This window comes from Trichosurus vulpecula, chromosome 4 (genome assembly GCF_011100635.1).
Source record: "Trichosurus vulpecula isolate mTriVul1 chromosome 4, mTriVul1.pri, whole genome shotgun sequence".
NCBI lineage: Eukaryota > Metazoa > Chordata > Mammalia > Diprotodontia > Phalangeridae > Trichosurus > Trichosurus vulpecula.
The window spans coordinates 299469969-299479287 of record NC_050576.1 but is presented as its reverse complement, the minus strand read 5'-3'; the positions used below and the strand labels follow the sequence as shown (position 1 = coordinate 299479287).

The following is a 9319-nucleotide window of genomic DNA, read 5'->3' as shown; positions in this document are numbered from 1 at the left end:
TCTTATGGTTCTGTGGGTTTGTAACAATGAATTCTTTTCTGAGGTGAATGTAGACCAACACTTCTTCAATTGTGGGTAACGACCCCATGTCGGGTCACAAAAAATTTGGCAACAGTAAAAGGTTTCTGAATGAGCAAAGATCAAAAATTGTTAAAAGTCAAACACATAATGAAACTGAGGTGTTTCTGGCAGGGCTTGCCCAGCTGCAACTTCACTGCAGCCTTGGTTCTGAACACAAAGCATGTACGCTTTACATTGCACATGCCCTCAGTCCAGACAACACCACCAATCCCCTCTGAAATGAAAAAATGGGGTCATGAATGGAAAAAGTTTAAGAAGCCCTGATGTAGACTATGTCCAGGATAAGTTCAGCCTCACAGGTCTCAGTGAACTGGTGCCCTACTATAGGGAGGCACTAGACATGAACTTACTTGAACTCTGATGAGGAGTTGGAGGATAACCCCAACCAGAGTCACCTGATCAAGCCGGCAACCAAAATGCTACGTACCCCCAAACTGGTATGGCCCAGATGTTGGAAACATACCAGCTGGGAGACTTTGGTTGATTTCTCTATGTATATTGTGAAAACCCACCCATGTGACCCACTGGACTTTCAGACATACCAGATGAGAACATGGTGAAGCTGTCTGTATTGCCCCATGTGCATGGGTGTTGACACGCTCAAGTTGTCTAGGCACAGATGGTACTAACTTTGGTACTGACTTTCTCTACATAGTCTTCATGGAGCATCAAAGTTCAGCTTGCCAACCAATTTGTGCCCAGACTGTATGGCTCAAGATCCACCCTATCATTTATCAACTGCAGCTTCAGGCAGCCAGAAACTTGTCAAGAATCAATCGTAAACATTTATTAAGTGTCTACTGTATGCCAACCATTGTGCTAACACTGGGGATACAAAATGGGCAAGGAGTGCACAATAGTGAGGAGGCATGTCTCCTCTTCCCCCGGCACCTCAGACTGTGACACACGTTTTCAGGACTCCTAAAGGTTTTTAGTTTAAATTAAGAAGTCATTATTGTGGTGGTGAGGTGGGAGGATGAAATAAAGTGGTGGAGCAAGCTGAAAAAACAAACCCCAAAACATTTATTACATTCCCTCTTTGAACCAAGCAGTTAAAGACCTGCCTTCAAGGAGCTTATATTACTTTAAGGTTGCTGTTGAAGTTTCAAACCAAAATCTGGGATTCCACACTGCACAATTGTAAATCATCATCATCCCTGAGTGCTAGAAGCATAAACACTGCCAGTCCGCTGACTCACCAACAAGGCACATACATCCAGATGAATAAGGATACTGACGGGGGATGAAAACCACTCTGGTTCTGTGTCTGTCCCAGCTCCTCAACCATCATTTACACTATAACTCCTTACCCTGAAGCTGAGGCTCAGTCAGAATTTCTGAAGTGGTTCTCATTCCCCTTAATTGTTCTCTGTTGACCCTTGGGACAAAAAAAGAAAAAAAGGTAGGGGGAAAATGTCAACCCTGTCTCACCGTGGGCCAGCCTTGGTTCTGGGGCTTCTGGTTCTTAGGGTCCTGACTCTTTTCTCCTGTGGTTTAGTGAACAGTAAACTGGCTTATGCCTGGCACTTGCCAGATATTTAGGGGAGACTTCTTTCTGGGCCTGGGCACCTTCAAGGGAGGCTGTCTTCTTAGAGGAGTCTTTCTGAGAAGAGCATCAGCCACTTACACTAGATGATGAAGTTGCTTTAACGTAATTTTCTGGCTGTTTTCTTTTACCTTTCGTAGAAGCTACAGGACAGTTTCTTTATGGGCATACAAATTTGTAAACAGATCCTTGTGTTGCATAGGCACTAGATCAGAGGTGGCCAGAAAATAGGGCCCCCCTATGGATCCAAAGAGTCGGCAGTATCACGCCCTCAGTCAGTGAAGAAACAGGAGCAAGAAACAATCCATTTTAGCGCAAATATTCCACTGAGGATGTTGTATGGTTATGATCACTGCAGTCTGCAAACACAGTCTGCAGACACTCAGAGTTACAGGTGATCCAGATGTCAGTGGAAAAGAGCAGGGAAGACCTCTGGGCAAGCAGTGGCAGTATGGATGCCACCAGGAAGTAGATGACTAGAAAAGTAGATGTCTCTGACAGCTCCTTAGACTGTCATCTTAAGGGTCTCTCTGTCTCCTCTTTGTCTCAACCAGACTCCAAGAAAAAAAAGGCTTCCATATTCCTTATCACCATTTTCTCTCTTCCCACTCCTCAGTTCTTTGCAGTCTAACTTCCAACTTCATCATTGGACTGAATCTGCTCCTTTCAAAGTTACCAAAGATCTCTCAGTTGCCAAATCTTTTGTTTTTTTCAGTACTCTTCCTTCTCGACCTCTGCTGCGGTTGACACTGTTGGCTACTTTCTCCTTGTGGATATTCTCTCCTCCCTAGCTTTTCATGACACTACTTTTTCTTAGTTCTCCTACCTGTCTGCTCCTTTCTCATCACCTTTGCTGGGTCACCATCCGTATTGTAGGTGTACTCCAGTGCTAAAAGCACTTTACATACTCATTTCATTGATCTGCAAATAAAGTCAGATCTGTGCAACAGCCTTATTTAAAACAAAACAACTGTGAGGAAGGTGCTGTTATCATTTTACTGATGAGGAACTGAGGCTGAGTGAGGTTAAATGACTTGTCGAGGGTTCCACAGCTAGTGAGTGTCTAAGACAGGATTCAAACTCGTGTCTTCCATACTCCATGTCCATTGCTCGATTTACTTGGTTAGGTGCTAACTCATCTTTTCCCACCCATGTATTAAATTTCCCTATTTATGCTGAATACCCTACCGTTCATTCACTTTCAGATGTTCATAACCTCAGCTCTCTAGGACTCCTCATTGTCCCTCATTCCATATATCTAATTGTTTGCCTGCATAACATTTTACCCCTTTTCTGTACTCACACAGCTACTATATTAGTTCAAGCCTCCATCATCTTTCACCTGGATTATTGCAACAGCCTCCAAATGAGTCTCCTTGCTTCGGTTTTTTTGACCACTTGTATCCATCCTACACAGTGTTCCCAACTGGGCTTCCTTAAATCCAGATTTGACCGTATCTCTCCTCAGTCAACTCTGGTAGTTCCATATTCCTACTAGCATAAAATATACACTCATCTGTTTAGCCTTTAAGGCCTTTCTAGCTTTATTGGACATTATTCCTCCAACATTCTTTGATCTAGCCAAATTGTCATGATCTCTGTTACTCACATATGATACTCCATTTAGTGTCCCCATGACTTTGATCTGGCTGTACTGATGCCTGGATATGTGGGGTATTCATGGAGGACTGCTAGCAGTTCTGGTGTGACGGCTTGCTGAGTCCTTTTTAGTGCTGCTCATTCACCTTTGGTGTTCTCTGCCATCCAGCTCTCAGCTGTGGCTCCAAGAAGCTATAGCATGTGCAGTGGCTACACCCAGGTAAAACTGTCTCAGCAGACAGGCTAAACCAGGTTGAAGGCAACCAACAGGCCTGAAAGACATCCTTAAGTTTTAGGGTCATATCTACCCCAAGCATGTGAAGACTTCCCCTGGTGGAATGAGCGGATGAGAATAATTTGTTCCAACAGCCTTTGTGAAGGAGGTGAAGCTGGTGCTATAGAGTGTTTAGAGCTTGGTCAGACATCCAAGACTACAATGCTATCCACTACGTTGGGCCATTGCTGCTTATCTTGACTTTTGTCTTGTCACTGGACTTTGTACAATTCTGCTGCATTTGAATCTAATTCACATGCAAGTCAAGATATCACTCTGTGATATCATTGGGCCTCTTTGAAAAAGGAGGAACCACAGGAAACAAAGCAAACAAACCCATGCCTGGAATGTGCATCCTCTTCGCCTCTTCTTCATATAATGTCTTTAAAACACAACCCAAGGACCATATTCTTTCTACTGAAGCCTTTCCTAATCTCCCCCAACAACTAGTTCTTTTCCTCCCAAACAACCTTGTGTGTAAATATTATGTATTTTATTCTCTCTATATTTTGTATATACATATCCTTTTTTGTATTTGTTGTCTCCCGTATTAGAATGTAGGCTCCTTGAGAATGGGAACTGTTTCAATTTTTGTACCAGAGTGCCTAGAACAATGCTTGGTACATAGTAGCTGCTTAATAAATGCTTGTCGATTGATTTGTCTGTCGTAATTTTTGTTATGTAGTTAGTGTTTTGCAGATGCAGTTTGGTAGCACTAGATGCCTATGTTACAAGAGAGAAGAAAAAACTAAATGAGTCGAGTCTACCTTTAAGAAAATAATTGTAGAAATAGATTTTATTATCAGGATTCAGAAAGAGAAGAAAGAATGTACACAAAATACTTTGCAAACTTTCAAGTGCTACCTGTCAGTTATATTTTTTTTTCCTTCATGTACTCTTAGAATCTTTTTTGGCTTTAAAAGATCCATCTTTTGTCTTTAAAGTGAATGTTTAGTTTGGTGTTAGGTTGATTCTAGGCTTAAAGCCCATTTTTTAAACATTTGTGTAATAGTTTAACCTTTTCAGTGTTTTCTGGCATTTGTGGAACAGTGCAGTGAGATACCACACATACATACACACATAAAATCCTTTTTCTGGAAGCTTGAAGGATTTTGTTTTTATTGCTGTAGTCTTGATGTTTGATGGTATGTGTGGATCAATTACAGTGAATTTTAAGTTTCTCCTTGGTGAAGTTCTGTGGATTCTTTTCATTTGTAGGGTTTCACATGTGTCCTTCTGGGAAGTTGTCTTGAATAACTTCTTAAAATATAACGAGCAGATTCTTTTCCTTTTTTATGTGTTCTAAGACACCAGTAATTTTGAGGTTCATCTTCCTAGATCTGTGTTCCAACTATATAATTTTTTTCCCCTGCATAGATTCCAGATATTTTCCCAGTTATTTTCTAAGCTCTCTTCTCACCACATTTCAATTACATTTTCTGCTCTTTGCTTCTTCAATGAAGTTTTTATATCTTGTATGTTATTTTATTTTATTTTTTTAAATTTATTTTTATTTTTAGTTTACAACAGATGGTTCTACATAATTTTGAGTTCCAGATTTTCTCCCCTCCCTCCCCTCTCCCTCCCCAAGATGGCATGGAATCTCATGTAACTACCACAAATGACTTCGCATTGAATTAATTTATACACTAGTCAAGTTGCGGAGAAGAATTAGGACCAATGGAATGAATCATGAGAAAGAAGAAACAGAACCCCCCCCCCCAAAAAAAAAACAACCCAAAAACAAAAACAAAAGAGAAGAGAAAAAGGCGAGCATGAAGTGTGCCTCAGTCTGCATTCAAACTTCATAGTTCTTTTCTCTGGATGTAGATAGCATTCTCCATCGCGAGTCCTTTGGAGTTGTGCCTGCACCTTGTGTAACTGAGAGGTGCGAAGTCTGTCAGGGTTGGTCCTCACGGAGTCCATATATCTGTGGTTGTGTACAGTGTTCTCCTGGCTCTGCTCCGCTCACTCAGCATTATGTCGTGTAGGTTTTTCCAGGTTGTTATGAAGTCCGTATCATCCCCATTTCTTATGGCACAATAGTATTCCATTACCTTCATATAGCACAGCTTGTTCAGCCATTCCCCAGTTGATGGGCATCCCTTTGATTTCCAATTCTTGGCTACCACAAAAAGAGCCACTATAAATATTTTTGTACAAATGGGTCCTTTTCCCACTTGTGTGATTTCTTTGGGATACAACCCTAGAAGTGATATTGCTGGGTCAAAGGGTATGAACATTTTTATAGCCCTTTGGGCATAGTTCCAAATTGCTCTCCAAAATGGCTGGATCAGCTCACAACTCCACCAGCAATGTAACAATGTTCCAATTTTCCCACATCCTTTCCAGCATTTATCATTTTCCTGTTTTGTTATTTTAGCCAATCTGACAGGAGAGATGTGGTATCTAAGAGTTGTTTTGATTTGCATTTCTCTAATCAGTAGTGATTTCAAGCATTTTTTCATGTGCCTATAGATAGCTTTAATTTCTTCCTCTGAAAACTGCCTGTTCATATCCTTTGACCATTTCTCAATTGGGGAATGGCTTGTATTCCTACATATTTGGCTCAGTTCCCTGTATATTTTAGAAATGAGGCCTTTATCAGAGATACTGGTTGTAAAGATTTTCTCCCAATTTTCTGCTTCCCTCCTAATTTTTGTTGCATTGGCTTTTTTTGTACAAAAACATTTCAATTTAACATAATCAAAATTATCCACTTTGCATTTTGTAATGCTCTCTATCTCTTGTTGGGTCATGAATTCTTTTCTTTTCCATAAATCTGATAAGTAAACTATTCCTTGCTTTCCCAAATTACTCATAGTATCAGCCTTTACTCCTAAATCATGAACCCATTTTGACTTTATTTTGGTATATGGTGTAAGATATTGGTCTATGCCTGGTTTCTGTCCTACCATTTTCCAATTTTCCCAACAGTTTTTGTGAAATAGTGAATTATTAGCCCAGAAGCTGGCCTCTTTGGGTTTATCAAAGAGTAGATTGCTATAGTTGTTGACTTCTCCATCTTGTATTCCTATCCTATTCCACTGATCTATACCTCTGTTTTTTAGCCAGTACCAGGTAGTTTTGATGACTGCTGCTCTGTAGTACAGTTTAATATCTGGTATGGCTAGGCCACCTTCTCTAGCATTTCTTTTCATTAATACCCTAGATATTCTAGACCTCTTGTTTTTCCAGATGAATTTTGTTATAATTTTGTCCAGCTCAGTAAAATAATTTTTTGGTAGTTCGATTGGTATGGCACTGAATAGATAGATTAATTTAGGTAAAATTGACATTTTTTTTATATTAGCTTGGCCTAACCATGAGCAAATTGTATGTTATTTTAAATAATTTTTTAAGCTCTTTTGAAATTGTCCTTTGATTCTTTTAGGAATTTCTTACATTCATTCAGGATTGCTTTGTCCAGTTGGACTTTTTTTTTTTCAGCTGCATTCATATCTCTACCTCCATGAAATTTTGTGGCTTCCTCTTCCTGGTGTGGAAGTGAACATGGGCTTTCAAAGGCTGCTAAATCCTTTGGGCTAAAGCTAAAGTTTTAGCAAGTCCTAACAAACTGAGGACAATCCTGTTGCCTTTGGACCAGACTAGTTTACATTTGTATATTCTAGCCTCTTCATCAGAGGTTGGTCACCATGTGTTACTTGAAAAAAAATTTTTTTTTGACTATAGCAACTCATTAAATCATTATTCTGTGATATATATATATATATATATATATATATATCTATATATATATATATATATATAGATATATATATGTATGTGGGAGCTGCTGGGGCATATAAATATATTCTATAAAATAGATTATGAAATAGGATGCTGGTTTTGTTTTCTTTTTACTCAAATATTTGTTTGTATGTGCCTCTTTTTATAATTTTTTTGAATTAGCAAAAATTTACCTTCTTTCCCTCCTACTCCAGCCCCAAACTGAAAAAGAAAGAAAAATGGAACTCCTGTTAGAACGTGATTAGCCAAAGTAAAAAAAAAAACCTTCTGTATTGGCCATATCCTCCCAAAAATCCCATTCTGTACTCTGAGTGCTTCATCTCTTTCAGGAAGTGGGTAGCATGTTTCATCGTGAGTCCTCTAGAATCATGGTTAGTTATTATGCTGATCAGAGTTCCAAAGTCTTTTAAAGTTGTTTGTGTTTACAATGTTGTTTTCATATAAATTATTCTCCTGGTTCTGTTTACTTTACTCTGCATCAGTTTATAGAAATCTTTCCAGATTTCTCTGATACCAGTCTTTTCATCATTTCTTATGGCACAGTAGTATTTGATCACATTCACATACTATAACTGGTTCGGTCATTTCCCAATTGATAATCACCCCTCAAATTCCTATCCTTTCCCAATCTCAAAATAGTTCTAAATATTTTTGTACATCCTTAGAATTCATTTTTGCTTCAGGCTAATTCCTTCCTTTGCCTACCCTTCCTCTAATTCTCCCTTTTCCCTTCTCTTCTTTCCTAATTTCTGTGTTGAGTGAAATGTATTTCCTTACCAAGCTTTGTGTGTGTATATATTCTTTCCTCCTTTCACCAGTTCAAGTATCAGCCATTCCCTTTACAGAATCCTTTCCTTTCTTTGTATAGACTTCTGTTTGTGTACCCTGATTTTGTGAGATTAATTTTACCTAGCCCTCCCCCCCTTTCTCTGTCTCCTTCTCCCAGTATAATCCTCTTCCTCTCCCTTTCCATTCTTCTTTTAAGATTATCAAGATACCATAGAATGATTCCCAGGCCTGTCTAATTAGACTCCCTCTGTAACCCGGGATGATTATAGGTTTCAGAAAGGATACAGTGTTTCACTTTCCTATATTAGGATGTAAGCAATTTTATATATGTTGCATTTAGTATGTCTATAGGATATCCAGTTCAAGATGTGGAGGTGTGAGACTAGATGTAAATGGAGAGATTATGTTTTTTAAAAAAGAGCATTTTGTTCCATCTTTGCTTATGCTTATTTCTTCAGTTTCTTGCTATGATTAGCATTTTTTGTAGTATATCAAATAATTGTGATGACATGGACCTCCTTTCTTTACTCCTGACCTCATTGGAAAGGACTCTAAATTTTCTCCATTACATGTAATAGTAGCTCTTGGTTTTAGGTAGATATTACTTACCATATTAAGGAAAATTGGATTTCTTTCTTAGTAGTGATTATTATTCTTAGTGGTGATTTTGACAGATTTGAGTGTTGTGTTTTGTCACATTTTTCTACTTTTTAATGTAATCATGTGATTTTTATTATTATTGCTATTAACTTATTCTATTGCATTTACAATTTTTCTGATATTAAACCAACATTACATTCCTGGCATAAATACATCTAGGCCATAATGCATATTTTTTAATATTTTGTAATTGCCCTTTTTGCTAATATTTTATTTAAACTTTTTGGGTTGATCCTCATTAGAAATATTGGTATGTAGTATTCTTTCTCTGTTTTCTCCATCTCTGGTTTAGCTGTCAGGACCATTTTTCTTATTGCAGGTGTTTAGTAGGATCTCTTTTTTTCCCATTTTTGCAAATTGTGTAATATTGTGATTCTTTACTCTTTTAATGTTTGATAGAAGACACTTGCAAATCTCTGTGGTACTGAGGTTGTTTTTTTTAGTTCTTTTATGCTTTTTAAAATTTCTTTTTCTGATATTGTATTATTAAAATTTTATATTTCCTGTTAATTTAGATACTTTTTAGTTTTTAAAATACTTATCCATTTCTTTGATCGTCTTTGTTTAACCGATCAAGATAATTTTCCACAGTTTGCAGTGGCTCCCCTGGTGCTACTCAT

At 38.1% G+C, this 9319-nt stretch overlaps 1 pseudogene; it reads left to right on the top strand.

Annotated features, from left to right (window-relative positions):
- Positions 1-316: 316 nt before the first annotated feature.
- On the top strand, positions 317-984 carry LOC118847141 (annotated as a pseudogene).
- Positions 985-9319: the final 8335 nt, after the last annotated feature.